We start from the raw sequence: 18,958 nt of genomic DNA on the forward strand, positions 1-18,958 counted from the left end.
TGTAAGTAACTGTGAGAGTTAGTTGAGGAGAAGGAAAGTCTGAATGAGAAAGCTGAATCTAGAATCAGAGGTGCTGCAGCCAACTGGCACAGAATGTCAGACTAGAGTGTGAAAGAACTACGCCAAAGAATCAGAAAAGTAACATATAGAAAAGATATCGAGACCCACACTACTGTATGACAAAAAACCTGGGCAGTGAAGGAAGAGCAGTTAAGAAAGTTTGAGGTGATGGGAATGAAGTCCTTGAGACAGGTGGTAGGGTCACACTGTGGGACAGACAAAGAAATTAATACATCAGAGCTGAAGACAAACTCACCCTGGTTACAGTGAAGGTTGAAGAAAGTAGAATAGAAAGGTACAATCACAATGTGCAGGAAAACAAATGATGATTACTAAATCAGATTTATGAGAGACAGAAAGAAGGCAGGACTGCTGTAGAAGGTAAGACAATGGCACTGCATTGAAAGAGATGGTGACAGTTGAAGCAATACCCTGACCAAATTTAGAAAAATGAGGAAAAAGGGCGTTGATTATGATAGTGATGGAACCAAATAAGATTATTAAAGAGCAGCAGGAAAAGGAAATGATAAGAAAGCAAGAGATGGCACAGAAGGCAGCAGCGGAAGTAGAAAGATATTGCAAAGAAACTAAACAGATAGTGGCACAAGAAGAAAAATTTAAAAAGGAATGGGAAGAAGACTGGGCTCAAAAAGGAGCAGCCCAAGAGTCATGTGCCTGTGAGCAAAGACATCCAGCTACCTCCAGAACCATCACCTTCTAAAAGTAAACAAGGTGGAGAGGAGGACATGGATGGAGCAAGCAGAATGCAGAAAAAAACAGCAGAACAGAAGAGAAAGGAAAAAAATCCAGGACCAAATCATTTACTGAACAAAAGAAGAGTAAGAAAAAAAATGGATTAGCAACCACCACAAAACTTTAGAATAGCAGAAACCACGATGAAGCATGGACAAGATTCCACTAAACACTTTATTAAAAAAGCAAATAAGTAATGCAAAATTTCTCTAGTGCCTCAGCTCACCTGCCTATTTTAAAGGGGACAATAAAAATATTAAAGTCCTTGAAGTGATCCCAAATGTTCTCAGTGATATTGATGACAGAGACAACAGCTTGTTTTCATGTTATTCTGAATGTGACTGTAATGCTTACTGTCAGTTTGATACTGAAGGTATAATTTACAAGAGCAGTTTTATACCCCCTTTTAATAATGAAGTAATTCAATGTTTTTCTGCTTCATTGAACTATATTGTTGAAAAGGAATATAGTAAAGTCTATGGCAACAAGGCAAATATACACTGCAATTTAAAAAAAAGTGAGTGGCAAAGTTTATGCCAGAAAAGGGATCTGGATTTTAAACCAGCAGATAAAGGGTGAAAATTAGTAGTTATGCATTATACTCACTATTTAAGGATGTGTCACCAACATTTAGATGATCATGAATTTTATGTAATAGTGGACTTAGAAGTATATAAAAAAGCTTTGGAGGAATACAAGGAATTATTAAACAAGGGTTGTAGGTTAAATTATTTTTCTTATGAAGATACTGACTACAAGGTTAGTAAAAAAAAATTGCACTATATCTCATTTTCTTTTTTGCCTGATGAAGATTCGTAAAAATTTGAATGACCCACCTGGTTGGCCTATTGTTTCGGCCTGTGAATATTTTACTCATAATTTATCTTGCTTTTTTACATAAGTACTCGTTAATGGAAGTAATCAAATTACTTTTATACATACAAGATGTGTTTGATTTAATGAATAAAATAAAAATGTTAGTTTGGTCAGAAGATTTGTATTTTACAGTGATAGATGTGGTTAATTTTTGTATGAGTATGAAATCTTGTTTTTGGAATAGAGGCTTTGTTTCATTTTCTGGGGGATAATACTAAAACACATTTTATTATTGAATTGATCTATTTTTGTCTTAATAATAATATATTTAATTCATTAATTTATAAGCATGCTTTTATATATAAGGATTTTATTGGAGGGATATGTTATACTAGTGAACAGAGGTGCTAGAGGAATCTACTTTACTTATTTGCTTTTTAATAAAGTGTTTAGTGGAATCTTATCCCTCCTTCATCATGGTTTCTGCTACGAAAGAAATGGAATTTGAACAGAAACTTGCAAGAGAAAAAGAAGACATGCTTGAGAAAGAAAAACAGCTGAACATAAGTCGATTAGTACAAGAGGTATCAGAGAAAGAGAGAGAAGAATTAGGGGAGTCAGAAAAAGTTCAACACTAGGTTGAGCATCTTTGTCTGACTCGACTAGAGCAAATTTCTTCTGCAGGGAAAGAAACTCCAGAGGTAATATGAAATACATCTCATGTCAGTAAGATGTCATCATTATCAGGCAGCCCACTGCTATTTATACCGAGTTCACCTAGTCAATAATGTCCTGCTAATCCATTAGTCAGCAAGCCTGTAATGTTGCCACCTGACCTTGATCCTCAGGGCAGCAGTCAAATCTGAAGGACTGGGATTCCAGAAATATGTGGAAGACTTTGACCCATATTCCATGTTTAGTGCTTATCAGGTTGTTGATAAAAATGTACGATTATTATGGATTAAAAAGGAAGGCAGCCTGGATGTTGCATTGGAAGGAGGCATTGATTCCCCTCTTGGGGAGATTGTTGTTTCTGCCATTTACAAAGAAGGTGCAGCAGCAGACAAGCATGGAAGAATAGTTAATGGGATGAGGTTTTGGCTGTGAATGGGAAGATTTTCACTGGTGCTACCTTACCTGAGACTCAGACAACCCTGGATTGGATTGACTTGGTTATTGCTGTATCTCTAAACCAGAAAATGGATCAAAACTAGTAAAAAATCACTGTTCACCTGGTAGGAGCCAAATCCTTTAATGAAAATCAATAATACAGGTAAAATAACATGAGCGCTTTCGTCTGCAAATAGACAAACTTCATCAGATGAAATCCCACTAATACTGGAAACTTTATATATAAGTATATATCCAATGACGTTTTCCATTCAATAATTCAATTAATCAATTTAAAGTCTTAATAAAACAGTTTAAATCAGGTGACATATTTATACATCAAAACCAAGAAGCCCAAAAAGGCTGAGCTACACATAGTTAAAAACACCTAATATGTAATGCAAGAATTGCATGCCACTGAATCTTAGTTGCTTAAAATATGGTGAAAAATAAATAAATTAAAAAATGATGAAAAAATATATATTTAAAAGAAATTTAAACAAAATTAGCTTTGCCTGCTAGAATGGCTTTTATGTTGATGTATTCATTTAACCTGGGGGAATGTTGGACTTTAATCTCAGTTGCCATCTTATCTCCTTCTGCAACAAAACATTCTTAGCATCTCCCCCTCTAATTTCTACATCCACTACATCAATAATTCCAAATTTAAATAATGGAGAGAAATGACAAGAAGTGGTGTGTTTGTATAACGCACTTGTTTCTTTTTTAGTTTTGATGTCATTTCTATGTTCGTATATCCTTTCTTTCAAATGACGCTCCGTTTTGCCCACGTAGAAACTAGGGCAATGGCAACAAGTTGCCAAATGCACTACCATTGAAGTATGACAATTGCCCCTACAAAATTTTACTATACTGCCCAGACCATTGTTCAAGCTAATGCTGTTTGAAGTGTTAATACAAGAACATTGGGCACATCTGCCACATGGGTGGGTACCCCTGGTATTCCTAGAAGAATGATCCCTTCCTTCCAGAATTCTCTTAAAGTTGTTACCCACTCGATGAATGAAAGTAGGTTTATTTCCTACAATCCCTGTTATATCAGTGTTTGTCTTAAGTATTGACCAATTTTCTTGTAAGATCCTTTTAAAAGTCAATGAGAAATTGTTATGTTGGATAGAACATGATCCCGAGAAATCTTTAGATATAATTTCTGATGTAGCTGTAATAGAACTGGGATGACCAAGTAGAGGTTTAAAACGAGTACCCCATCCCTGATGGACTTCGGTCAATATCTCAACAACTAACTCCCTGGGGTAACCCCTCTCACAAAACATTTTGCCCAATAGAAAAAATTCTTGTGTAAGGTCATCAAAATTGGATGTCATCCTCGCCACTCTGACAGCTTGTCCTTTAACAATACTTTTTTCTGAAAGTAAGGGTGTTGGCTGTCAAAGTGGAGATAACTGTTACACCAGGTTGGTTTTCTATATACCTTGGATTTGAAGCCACTAGAAGTTTTTATAAGTGTAATATCCAGGTAATTAATAACATCCCTGTTGGCTTGGTAAGTAAAGGACAAAAAAGAGGTGGATCCGTTGATGTAAAACATAAATTGATCTAACTCTTCCTGGGTCCCTTCCCAAATGACAAAAATGTCATCCAAGAATCTAAAATAAGCTTTTATTTTGGTAATAAATGCACTCTGAAAAATGTAAAGGGTTTCCCATTCTAGTAAAACCAAGTTAGCATAAATGGGGGCGCAGGCCGCCCCCATGGCAACTCCACTTACTTGCTTGTAAAAAACACCTTCAAAAGTGATAAAATTGTTATCCAAAACAATTTCCATTAGTTCTAATAACAAACATTTCCTATCCAATGTTAAATCTGAATATTTATGAATGCTTGCCTCAAAAAATTCAAACCCATCCTTCCTTGGGATACAGGAAAATAAGTCTTTCACATCAATGGTGATGAAAAGACTGTCTTTGGCCGATAAATCATTATTAATCCTTCCTAAAAAATCCCATGAATCCTTGATAAGATGTTTCTGTTGATTAACTATCTTGTTAAAATTTTGATCAATAAATACAGCAAGAGGATGGGTCTTGGATCCACGAGCGGAAACTATAGGCCTGAATGGAGGTTGAGCAATACTCTTGTGAATTTTAGGTATCCCAAAAAAAACAGGAATAATGGGATAGAGTTGTCGAAGAAAATGGTAGTAGTCTGGTTGATACGCTGTTCAACTAGATATTCTTCGAGAAGAAAATCTATTCTACTATAAGCAATCTGAATCTCGTTATAGGAAACCAAACAATATGTGTCATCCTGTGTCAAAATTTTGTTTAAAGCATTTTTATAATCAATTTGTTTAAAAATTACCAATCCACCACCCTTGTCTGGTTCCATAAAATGTAGATTTTTGTTATGTTTTAAATCCTCTAATAGATTAGCTTCGTCTTGTTTTAAATTGTAGTTCTGCCAAAAAACATTTGTATTTTTATCATATGAATCATATATTTCTCTGGTAACTACATTCTCAAATATATTGAGAAGTGGATGGAGGGGGGGGGGTTAAATACACTCCTTCTGGTAATACTGAGGTTGTCGCTGGTCCCCACAGACTTCTCAGAGACCCCTTTATTGTGCATAATAGTAAGGTTTAACTTCCTAAGAAACAGTTTTAAATCTATTAAAATTTGAGCCAAATCTCCTTTGAAACTTTTTACAAATTTAAATCCTTTGGAAAACAAGTTGAAATGGGTTTTCTCCAATATTAAATCAGTGTAATTATATATTTTGTATCCATGGTGTTCAGAGACTATTCCATTTGGATGTATAGTTATGGCATCTATCTCTCCCTGTTCCCCCTGTGGTTCCAATCCTGATTTTTCAAGTGAGAATGAGAATCTGTGGTAGGGGCGTTCTGATTTTTGTTGGCTAGGCGTTCTGACCTCCGTGGACCTAAAAAAACTTCATTCGGTTCCTGAAAAGAATCCAGTTCATCCAATGTACGCGAATGCGTAACAAAAGGATCCCTGGTGTAATTTCTATCATTAAATAAAACTCTTTCATTTCTCATATCATGTCTATTACCAGGGAGTGCTACACCTGTTCTCCTGTTTTGCCCCTCCCTAGATCCTGGTTGAAAAAAAGGTTTGGTAGTGAAAATAGGTTGGGGATAACTTTTCCCAGTCTCATATTGTCCCTTGTCCCTAAAGAATTTTTTCTGTTTCCTTTCGAATACTTTGTCTACTTTAACATCAATTCTCTTTAAAGTTCTTTCAAACAATTCTTGGTATTGTTCAAACAATAAGTCATTAGTAATGCTTTGGTGCAAGTTATTAACTTCTGTCAATAAACTGTTTAAATGCACTTCATTGTATTTTATTAACTTTAACACCAAGGAAGAACCACATTCATCAAAGAAACACTGAAATTCTTTAGTAATATTGTCAGTATAAGAAATACCAAAAGGATATTTGTAAAAACGAAGCCCCTGAGGGACTATCTTATTATTTAAACACAAGTGTAAATAATTGTTTTCAATTTGTAGACATTTAAACTTGTATAAAGATTTTTCAAAACCATAAATAGAGTCTCTGAGACTTAAGGCAAAGTTTCCATCACGATAGGAAGATTTTCTTATAACATTATAGTTCCCCTTGTCAGTGGTATCAAGGAAAACAAATTTCTTTTCCAAAATACCTTGATACGAGGTTTTACGAATAGTGTCAGCCCCTGTATCAGTTCGTGAAATGGGTGGAGCTGAACCGTTGTGGGGATAGTTTTTAAATGAATCAGAAACAGTACCTTTGGTGTTCGTTGATCGTTGAAACCCACGTGAATCTCCTGCATCTAAAAAACAGTTAGGTTGGTTGTTTTCCTGTAACGCTGGAGCGCCAAATTTCGTGTTTCTTCTACTAGGCTGGTCCTCGCCTGCTGAACTCGTACCTTCACCAAGGTCTCCATGAACGGAAGTAGGAGATGAGGTCACAGGTGGTTTCGGACCCGTGGAGGTTTGACTACGAATGGCGATGGCTCCCTCTGGTGGTTCTTTTTGCGTAAACAGGTCAATCAATTTAGTTAAATCTCCTCGGAGAGAAGACAATTCTTCTCTCAAATGAAATACTTCATTTTGAGTTTGAATCCACGTAACACTTGAATCCAACACATTATCCACTCCCAAAAGGGTGGAATCATTAGGTGACTGGTTCATCTTGGAGGACAGTCAAAGCAAGTTGCTGCAACAACAGTATCAGTATAAGTGGGATGACAATAATTAAAATTAAAGTTGCTGATTTTTTCAAAACTGGAAATAATCACTCTATTGGAATCCAAACCAGGTGGCTCTTTCCGGTGAACAGAACAAGAACAAACACCGCTAAACCAGAAAATGGATCAAAACTAGTAAAAAATCACTGTTCACCTGGTAGGAGCCAAATCCTTTAATGAAAATCAATAATACAGGTAAAATAACATGAGCGCTTTTGTCTGCAAATAGACAAACTTCATCAGATGAAATCCCACTAATACTGGAAACTTTATATATAAGTATATATCCAATGACGTTTTCCATTCAATAATTCAATTAATCAATTTAAAGTCTTAATAAAACAGTTTAAATCAGGTGACATATTTATACATCAAAACCAAGAATCCTAAAAGGCTGAGCTACACATAGTTAAAAACACCTAATATGTAATGCAAGAATTGCATGCCACTGAATCTTAGTTGCTTAAAATATGGTGAAAAATAAATAAATTAAAAAATGATGAAAAAATATATATTTAAAAATTTAAAAATATTTATTGCTGTATCTCCTCCAAAGGAGTATGAAAATGAAGTGACCATTTTTTGAATTGAAGAGCCATGAAGAAGTCATTTTATCTACTGGATGCCCAGTCTTTGAAAATGCATGTTTTTCAGCTAATTTTATTTTAAGGATTCTATTGGAATAAACAGTTTATTTTTGCTTTTACTTCTGGGTGCTTTCTGGACTTCTCACAATGCTTTTTGTAGGTTACTTTTCTTTATGAGTTGTCACCTTTTAGGTGCTGTTTGCACTGAGTTTCTTACTTTAGTTTCAGTATGGTGGCATATTAGCAGTGCTGATGAGAAAGGTGGGATATATAGCAGTGCTATATAAATAATATTGTTGATTATCATTTGGAATATGAGCCAGTACAGAAGCTTTTTTGTCAGTAGTGTCACTTTAGCCTACTAAATATGCTGGATGTGTAAAGTTTTTTTTTTTGTTAAACAAAAACATTTCATTTGTCCTGACTCATGTTATGGTCAGTCTGTTCTCATAAATGTATACAAAATGGTGGCCACGCTTTTACCGAGAGGTGGTCTTTTTTTTCTTTTAAGCAGATTTCACAGATTCTTAACTGATATTAATTTTGACTATGTGGGTATCAGAAAACAATGCCTATTAAAGCATAATATGTCTAGTTTTGGATGTTGTTGCCCAATTACTACTATTTCTACAAATGTGTTTTTGTCTACTAAAATTAATACTTCAATAAGAGGTTGTATTTTACTTCCCCTCATTGTTGTACTTTAAATAAATGAAAATGGCAATTAGATATGCAAAGACCGGAATCACAGGGGCAGCAGAGAGCTTCCACAGTACTATTTCATTTGCATCCAAAGCAATGCATCACATACTTTTTGTATAATTCTCTATATTCAGCTTTTATTTTTTACTGTTACCAGAAGACATTGCTTATCAATGTGTTAAGACCACATTCTTTATAGGGTCACAGGTAACTTCTAGGCTAACTGCTCCTGTGGGCTATTTTAAGCTTAGCCAATTTCCCTCAGTGAGAATCAAACCATGTACCTCTTGTCTGTGAGGTAATAACCTTAACCATTATGCCAGTCAGCATAATGCTCATCCCTAGTAAGACTTTCTAATATTATGAAAACATGAATTGAAAGGCCTAATAAACCATCTCATACATCCATGTGAGACCGCTACACCAAATAAGACTTGTGCTCAGTAAAGAAAAGTTAATATTTCTGTTGTGTATACTTGGCTACCCACTGTTGGGTATCTGTGAGCAGTGCTTGTTGAAGTCCATAATGCTGTAGTCTGTGTTTCAGTGATCACTTATTTTAAAGTAATCCAAGTCCACAAAATAATCCAGGCAATGAACTGCTCTGAGAAAAGCAAAGAAAATGTATAAAATCCAAACTTCACAGAGCAGAAACCACCACGGCATAAAACCAAAGGGTCATTTTATTTCGATAAGCACTTTCACAAACACTGTCGCTTAATCAGATCTTAACACACCACAAAATACTCCACATGTATTTCTTCCTCTTAAATCTAATCATTCAGTGGAACAATGTGCATTTCTATGTCGCTAAGCAACATATCTATGTTTGGCTATGGCACTATATTTCAGACCTCTGCAGGCACAATATAGGTGATCTCAAACCCTTTCCCTCAGCCTCCTGTTGATCTTGCCACATAAAATGATGGGCATTTTACAAGTCTAGCTAAATAAACAAAATTCTTGGTGTTACAGTCAGCTCGGGCCTTCAGCTTATATTCCTGTCCAGTAAATGGATGGATACACATATCTGTTTCATCTATATATTCACAATACCCACACATTTATGTGTCCCATAGCCACCCTAAATATGAACTGAACACTCAGTGATCTTCGAATAGCATAACCTATACTTAAGTGATCTTTTATTCTTGTACCCATATTTAGGTTGTATTCCAACTAAACCTGATATCCTGGAGTCTGCCTGTAATACATGCCAATGTTTCCGATAAATATCTTTCAGCTGCTGATCACCTGTGGAATAGGTTAACATAAATGGCATTTCACTCAGCCTACCTTATCTACCCTATCATCTATCCATGGTGCAGAGATATATGGCCTAACTGCTGTTCCCCTATCTCTCTTCACTATCTCTTGTGTCCTACATATATCACTTACTTTATATCCCCTCTGCTGGAACTCAAGTCCCATCTGCTCTAAATTATTATCAAAGTCCACATCATTCACAGTGAGTCTACTGGTCCTAACCATCTGTTCTTTCAATACATTGCTGAAAACATGATTGGGGTGCATACTAGTTCGATGCACATATGTGGGATGAAAGCAGTCCTTCCTATACATTCCTGTCTGAAGATTCCCTTGTTGATCTTTAAACACCACCAGATCTAAGAAATCTACTGAATGTAAAGAGCATTTCTAAGTAAATTTCAAACAGGTTTACTGCCATTCACAAATTCCAAGAAAGAAAGAAAGTGTTCCTGGCTCCTGTCCATAGCAGGAACAAGTCATCCACAAAAATGATGATAGAATCTAATATACCTACTGTATGGTGAATTCAGAATATAATACATCTCCCATCCAACCATAACCAGGTTAGTGTAGCTACTGGCACATGATGTGCCCATAGCTACGCCAGAAATCTGCCTACAGTAATTGCCTGCAAATTACCTAATAAGGTAATTAAAGAACACAAAAACTCCACTTTACTAGAATCATAAAGTCCTTCCTTAAGAAGGATCCCTTTTACCATCTCCACTCCTTCTTTATTAGGAATGGATGTAAATAATGAGGTCACATCCATAGTAATCAACAACAATGTAGATGTATCAACATCAATATTCTCTCTAAAGAGTGTGTACAAATCTTTTAAAAAATGCTCTGAATCTCTTAAAACAGTAGTATATATTTCAACTATAGGACGAAGATATTTTTTCCACATATATGGAGATTGGCTCCATCACCCAGCCTACCCTTGCTACAATGGGTCTAAACTGAAGTCTCAAGGGGTTCTTATGTATTTTAGGTAGGCCATTAAATGAAGGGGCAACTGATTTTAAAACTGAAAAATATTGATGCAGCTCTTTAGTCATAAAGCCATTTTCAAAATGTGCATTCAATATGCCCCTAACTGCTGCTCCAACTCTCCCAACCCGTCAAAACTCACCCTCTCATATGTTTTTGTATCTTGTAACATCTCATTAATACAATCTACATAATAAGTTCTATTCATAACAATGACCAACCCACCCTTGTCAGCAGGTTTTATCATAATATTCATATCATTTTGCAAGGCTATTAAGGCTTTCCTTTCATTAAATGTCAAATTCTCAAAGCCTTTCTTGCCTTTCTTCCCTTTATTGTTTTCTAAAGTTGCATATATTTCATCCTCACAAAGTTTGATAAAAATCTCAAGAACAGGGTAAGATTCAGGTATGAAACTACTAGGTTTCCAGAACACCATATCATTAACATTTCCATTATTACTGACGTTAAAACTCAGTTTCAATACTACATTTCTTATAAAGATGCGTAAATCAATCAATGTATTAGTTACATCATCTCTTGTTGCTGGAATGAAAGATAAACCCTTATTTAAAACATTCAGTTCAAACTCTGTCAGAATTCTGTCAAAAATATTACATACCAAGTTTAAATGTTCTATGTCCACATTTTCTTTATCGTTCTGACACCAGTTTCCTAGAACAACAGTTTCCTCTTGTTCCTTATTTGCTGTTCCCCCTTGTCCCCTCCATTCCTTTCTTTCTTCCGAAACGGCAATGGAAGTTCCATAAAAACCTGGTTGGACAAAGAACTCCTGTCCTTTGGTCATACTACAGGTTCATTAGAAGCCAAATTCAAGTTGCTTTTACCTTGAGCAGGTAAGTGTTCAGCAAAAGGGTTATTAGCAAACAAAGTCGCAGTTGCTGTTCCCGCTGATGTTTCTTGTTTCTTCTCCCTGGTTGTTGTTACATTCACTTCCAATTAGCCTTACTTATGCATCTGTAGAGTCTCATTTGTCCCCACCCTGTCTCCTGATTGGGTAGGTTGCTGTGTATCAGTACGCTCATTGGACAGAGCATTATCACTCATTCCTGAACTCTGTTCGTTGGATGCTGGCCAAGTGAAGACGTGATTATGCTCAAAGTCATTTAAGTCTCTATGTACTTTTCTCCTTTTAATGGACATGAGATTATTCTCATATCCAGCCACCTTGTCTAAGACATCACTGATATACGGTAATACATGCTTTTCACTGGCAATTTTATAGATGTCATCATGATGCATTCGTACTCGATTAAACCCACTTTAGAAGCATGGAGATTGAAAAGATGATTGTACTGGACATATATATATATATATATATATATATATATATATATATATATATATATATATAGTTTTGTGTATTTGTAGTTGTTTTATATGTATTTTGGGTATAATATTTCATTTCATTTTATTTTATTTTTTATAGATTATTATAAAGTGTTTTCATGTATTTTATATGTATATGTTGTTTGAAATATAGCTTAGAGTGCAGCTGTGCGGCCTTTACAATTTGCTCACTATGTGGTTAACAGGGTAGTAATATGTTGCATAGAAACATAAAATGCACATTGTTCCTACTGGATGATTAAATTTAAGAGGAATAAATAAATGTGGAGTATTTTATGGCGTGTTAAGATCTGGTGAAGTAACAATGTTTGTGAAAACATTTATCGAAATAAAATTACCTTTGGTTTTATGCCGTGGTGGTTTCTTTCAGCCTGTTTCTGCTCTTGAAGTTTGGATGTTATATATTTTAAAGTAATGAGTCTGCACAATAAAATGATAGTGGTTTACAAATATTGTAATTAACAGCCCCTATCTACCAGTGAATTATAGATAATAAAGGAATTGGAAGGGTGAGAAAAAAGAAATGATATAATGATGGTTTTCTCCTGATGTGCTATAATAGAAATATTAATCACTGTATTTCAAATACTTAAGTAGTGTAGCAATAATTTATAAAAGCTACATACTAAAAATGTTTGAGGTGCATACAGCTTGTAGAAGTAGAACAATGCAGAAATGTAATAGTTATTGGATGCTGACTTGCTGTTATTTTTATTAAGACAATAATGCATTCTGTCCTCTTCCTATTACCATATATATATATATTTTGTTATATATAAACTAAAACATTTTTATTGCTGAAAAAAATGACGGTCTAAGCTGGACTTGGGTTAAATAATTTTTTAGTAGTTTAGTAACACACAGATCTATTATCGTTTTTATTATTATTTTTATTTTAAAATGCAGAATTTTGTGATAAAAATATTAGAGCATTCATATATTGCCACAGTGGTGTACTTGGATCAGGTGAATACCTACACTGAACCTTGAAGATAAACATTAAGGTACAGTCAATTTGAACTGTTTTTTTCAGTGATCATGAAGAAAAAACACACATCATTTTCTGTTGAGAAATTGTATTGATTTTGCACACACACATGTACATGATAGAGTTACTAGAGCTTTACCATGATGTGTTTTACTGGTACACAATGCTGTTTTTTACATGATGAAAATCATAAAATGTTTTCATGTGCAATGACCAGCATCTTGCTTGAAAAAATTATCAGGATGAACCAACATATACCATTCTTTTGACAAATTTCACATTGCTTTCATTAGTGTGTCTTTGCATGTTTGAATTAGTATATCCTCCAGAATTGTTACAACACATTGGGTTCAGTTTTATTAGGAGCTGCTTTATACCATGTTGTGATAGTCCATCATCTATAGCTGTGAAAAAGCTTTTCAGTATCTTGAATTCAGTTTTAACGTTCTTTCTTGATTCATGAATCTAAGCCATAGTGCTGGCTCAGGGACATGCAAAAGGTTTCAAATAGAGTTACCACATCTCAGGAGTAAAATATTATAAAGGTGGACAATGATTAGTTTGACCTCAGCATTTAGAGAAAAGGCAGTATTCTCCCTCTCTCTCTGTCTCTCTAGGTTTATGTGTGTGTATGTTTCTGTGCTAGTTTCAAACTACCATGCACTCAGTATGACTGCAATGTATATGAACTCTGCACTTCTTGAAGACAGACAATATGGTAAAGCAAAATATTAAGTAAAGTTCAAAATCATAAATAGGGAAATGAAAAAAAAGAACTGTTTTTAAATCAGATATTAAGAAGAAAAAACTGTCACTAGTTAGGGTTGCCACCTTTTCAAATGGCCAAAGTGGGACATTTTTGGAACACACATCAGATTTTACAGGCCGACACATACCGGTCAGTACAAGGATAGACAAAGGATTTTTTTTTTAAAAAAAAATTAATTAAGAGCTTGGTTTAGTTTTAGTTTCTGTTTCTGTTTTGTATTAGGTATTTATTTTAGAATAATTATTTTATGCAACTATTAAACAGCAACATGTATGGGGACATATATTCACAATCCCAATCTCAGGACATATTTTTTTTTTTTTTTTTTTTGTACACACACAACCAAAGAGGGACTCTCCTTTGCAAAGTGGGACAGGTGGTAACCCTATCACTAGTGGACTGGCATACATTTAATACTACACTCCTATGTGAGGTACACTTTTCTTGGCTCACAGACATATATGATTTCAAGCAGCTCAACTTCATCTCTCTCTAGCTGACCAGCTTAGCCAGCTATATTCCAATAATTGAAAGGACAATGTAATATCCTCAAGTGTTACCTTACTGCAAAGCACAAAAACAAAGATAACATCTAAGAAGAAAAACCTTATAACCGCCCGCAAAACATGTTATTATATTTTTTCCAAACCAGGTGAAACCTTTCAAATCTTTAAAGTCTTTAATCGAGCAGTATATGTTTCATTCATTATGTCCTTAGAAACTATAACTATACTCTTCACCCAGATTCCCTTCATATTACTATTAAAACTGTATCCATTGTGTGGCAATAGGGTTTCTGTGTAGAATATGATGCACTGAGTAGGTTTTAGTTTTACTAAACAGAACAGTTAATATGGTACATAGGCAGGGGGTGAAAAAATATATTTAGGCAGAAACATACTTATCAACTAACCACAGAATTTCTGTAGATGACTTTGAATACACTAAATCATTATATGCATTACTATATAGTGATTCAGAGATTCCTAAATTTTGTTAATACCAATACCCTGGAATAGTTCATCCATTCTTCTACCAGAGGTACAAATATCCTTACCTTGTACTCACAAACATAGGGGGGATGATGCTCCTCACCCAAAGTAATGTCCTCACTTATCAGATCTGAAAGTAAGGCAATATTGCTTGAAATAAAAATTAAATCCAGGAACTCAGAGAAACCAAAAGCCTTTAGGAGCTATTCCAAGGCTAACCTCTCTCTACTGTGACATTTTGGCTAAATGTCCAGCATCCTCAAACCCATAACCATGCCCACTATATGTTTAGATATCTAATAGTTATCCAGATCATTTAAGAACCAAATCATCCATAGCTGAGGAACCTACTTAGTTGAGTGAAAAGATTTAAGCTGTGCAAAATCTGTAGTGATAGTATGTCCTGGAAGCAGATTGAATAAAATGTATTAAGCTTACAAGGTACTGTACTTTCCTCTCTTTTAGTAAGGCCAAGTATTTCCATGTTGCACTTATGTTATGGCTCTCTACCTGATCAAGAGCAGCAGGACCCCTAGGTTGGAAACAGTTAAACAAAAAGAAAGTTGTGGTTCTTCTTTTGGCTTTTCCTAGTTAGGGGTCACCACAGCGGAACTCTGTTCTGCTAATGATTGGCAGTAGACTTTTACGGTGCCGAGGTGCCAGCTCAACGCCCAGCCTTCAACAAAGGCACGCCCTATGCATGTCTTTCAAATATCACTAAACAAAAAGAAAGTATCACACTGAATCAGAAATTAGAATCATATGGGGAGACTGAATCTGAAATTACAGTCTTGTGGGAAAAATAGCATCGTAAATTTGGAATAGCAGCAAACCTGTCCTTCAGCAATGCTAGCACTTTCCATCAAAAAGGAAATGGTTTGAACCATCTTCATACTTTTGGAGAATAGCTTTTAAATAAATAATTCCAGCCCTATACCTGTTTTTGAAGTGCCATGTAGCCACTGAGAATTAATAAATTTAATACCTTCTGAATATTACAGATTGCCTCACTCTTCAAGTTGGGCCTGTCTTGGTATTTCATGAGTGTCATAATACCTCAAGTGAGATGTCAAGACTATGCTGAGCTTAGCTGTTATAGGGTGAAAGACAGGATCTATACTAAAATGTGTGTAATCAGAATGCTTATGAATGCCTTTTCCAGTCAGGAAACCCACATCCCTAGTGTGTTTGTGCAAGAGCATACATTACACGTTGCTCTTCCATTTCTTTTCAGTTACATTTGTGAGAGTGTGCAGGAATGCACGTGCCTACATTATTCTAATGTATTCTTTGAAAAGAGCTAACAGAACATCCCCCTTCTTTGTAAAAAGTAAAATGGTTTATCTATGATTCCATTATGTGACACACGTTTCTGTATTTATTTTCAGCTACTCCATGAAATGCTATATCTTTTGAAAAATTATAAGATCGTATAAAGGTATGGCATATTCGCAAGAGCTTCATATCTGTGTTTATGATGCATGCTCTTGTATTTGTTTTACGTTACTCTCTCAGTAAGATGCATCTGTATGGTCAATTTTACAGGGGTGTAGGCTCATTGATGAAATGTGGTTGGATGCCTGCTCTTTTTAAACTGTCAATTGATTATCATTGCTAGGATCGGATGAAGGGTACATCCTGAAAGCACTTATCCTTTTACGTTTGTATTGTTTTATTGTTTTAATGTATTTTATTAAAGTTCATTTCTACTGCGTTTTGTTGGTGGATGTTTATCAGTGTTGTGGCCAGCGTGGTTGTTTTGCTTGCTGTTCGATTATTTATTTACTATGCACGGCCTTTGATTTTCTCTGTCCTGCTCTTGTTTATAAGGTTTCAGATATGAACTGTGTCAGATTCTCTTGGTTAGTCACCACTGACAAAAATAAATAGAAAATATAAAAGTGAAGACTTTTCAGACAGTTTTCTTACCATAGCCACCCTGCAAACCTCACTCTGATGCTCTGACATTGCCATATGTAAAGAATTACAGACTAAGGATGTAAAGGTCTTCAAAATGCATGCGATTTAGAAGAGTTCATAGTGAACTCAATGAAGCTAGATTTTGTAGGTAGAGAAAATGAGAAATAATTTCATCCAACATGTAAGGGTCAATGGACAATCTGCAGTCATTATAGTGGCTTGCGCTGCACCCACCCACCCCCTCATTAGTTGTACGTTTCAATAGGAAGAGGTAAATAATGCCTACATATAAATGTTACTAAACAAGAGTAAATACATAAGTATACCTTAAAATATTATGTAATAGTGCTGTAGATTATGGGTGTTAGTGAGGATCACTGCATACTGATAAAGATTTTACTATGTCACCTGTATTTTAATCTAAACTTCAGCAAGTGAAATGTTGAGCTGACAGAATTCCCCATGTATGTGTGCTGTGTGTGCATGTGTGTGTGCGTGTGTGTGAAATTGTATGTGATTTTGTGTGTGAGTGTGTGTGTGTGTGTGTGTGTGTGTGTGTGTGTGTGTGTGTGTGTGTGTGTGTGTGTGTGTGTGTGTATGCACATCAGCATCCTGAGGTGGATTAGCATCATGCCCAGGATTGTCTTAGTGTCTTGAGCCCATTTTAGTTGGAATAAGTCTTAACCAAATTAAGCTGGCAATAATAACGAATGGTTTCAGTAGGATTCCTCAAAACTTCAGTGTTCTAAACACAATATAAGTTGTTCAATTTAACAATTTAATAGTGTAGATACATGCTTCAACTACATGCACTCACAACTAAGCTAGTTTTATGTAAACAAACACACAAATCTAAACAGCCTATACTCTATCTGAAAAGCTCAGCACTTGCTCCTAAGGCATTTTTTATACAGGTAAAGCACTCTTAAACAAAAGAAAGTACTTCATTCACCTAAATTCCCTGAAGTACCCATTTCCCTATAGGTCCTTTCTGACTCAGTTACACAGCAATCTTTTTCACTATTTCTAGCATGTCGAAGGGTCAGTTGCTGGCGTCCTCTCCTGTTCAGCTGGTGAATCTGGGAATCTTGAGGCAATGTTACAATTGCCTCATGTACACAGACAACCCTCTCCTCCTCCCAACAAATACAAATATATGCGAGAGATGCAACTTTATAGCCAAACTGGAGGCTGAGCTCTCTCAATTCAGTACTGGCAAGACCAGTCAGGAGGAGAAGGTAACCATGCACACCACAAACCCAGTCTCACATAGAACTATCACAACTGCAAACCAAACACATAAACACACAAAAACATACTCAAAGGCGCTGATTAAAAATCTACCAAAACAACAGAGGCCTCCAAAGCAGACACCCAAGCAACCATCACCTCAAGCAATAGCACATGCAACACATAGTTCACAAAGTCAGTGTGCTAAACAGTCACAGCCCTTAAGGCCAAACAACATGTCAGACACACTTGTAATAGGTGACTCCATAGTCAGACACACTGACGTCCCGCTCACCAGACTGAACAAGGAAAAGGTCACAGTAAGCTGCCTGTCGGGAGCTAGAATCCGCCACATAACACAAGCACTCAGGTCACTCCACAGCAAGTACAAATATGACTCAGTCATTGTACATGCCGGTGTGAACGACCTGAGATGTACCTCCCTGGACTACATGAAAAGAGACATAGAGGAGCTCTCTGATTATGTAGCCCAGGCCGGTATGACACTGACCCTGAGCAGCATCTTACCCTCACCAAGAATGATGCCACAGTACAAAGACAAAATGATCAGTTTTAACAATTGGCTTAATTACTGGTGTCATTCTAAGGGGATCCAATGTCTGTCTGCTTGGGATGACATGCTTGACAAGCCACGCTGCTTCGCAAGGGATGGCTTGCACCTGTCACCCCTGGGCTTCCGGATATTGGCCAAGGCTCTTGCCACCCCCATAGTGCCTTTTTTAGGTAAGGCTCAAATGACAAACTTACCTCCCTAGAAAACACAAGTGGAAAAAAACTAAGGGAAAATGTTAGAAAAATATGTATTTGAACACATATAAAGTGTTAGTTAAAAAGCAAAAAGTATATAATGCATTTTATTCTATTAACAATATGGCAATAAGAATGATTTTACATGTAATTGCTTGAAGCTTTGGAGCTGCAGTGTATTTGAACTCTGACCCTGGCAGTAGCCAGCTCAGCAAGCTTATGTTTTTCACTAATGATTATCTGCTGGGTCAGGAAATTAAATGTATAAAGCATTGAAAATCTTCTTCCTTCCTCTGGGATAATTGGCCTTGTGAATGTTACCAAGATAAGACACAGCTGCTGAAGTAATGTTGCAAAAAGAACAAAGAAGTGTATTACAAGACTGAACCAACTA

General features: G+C 35.8%; 1 pseudogene; it reads left to right on the forward strand.

The window, feature by feature from the left end:
* The first annotated feature begins 532 nt into the window (after positions 1-532).
* LOC122792750 lies at positions 533-7,561 on the forward strand (annotated as a pseudogene).
* Positions 7,562-18,958: the final 11,397 nt, after the last annotated feature.

The sequence above is a fragment of the Protopterus annectens genome, chromosome 2.part0, assembly GCF_019279795.1.
Source record: "Protopterus annectens isolate FY-2018-M chromosome 2.part0, PAN1.0, whole genome shotgun sequence".
Lineage (NCBI taxonomy): Eukaryota > Metazoa > Chordata > Ceratodontiformes > Protopteridae > Protopterus > Protopterus annectens.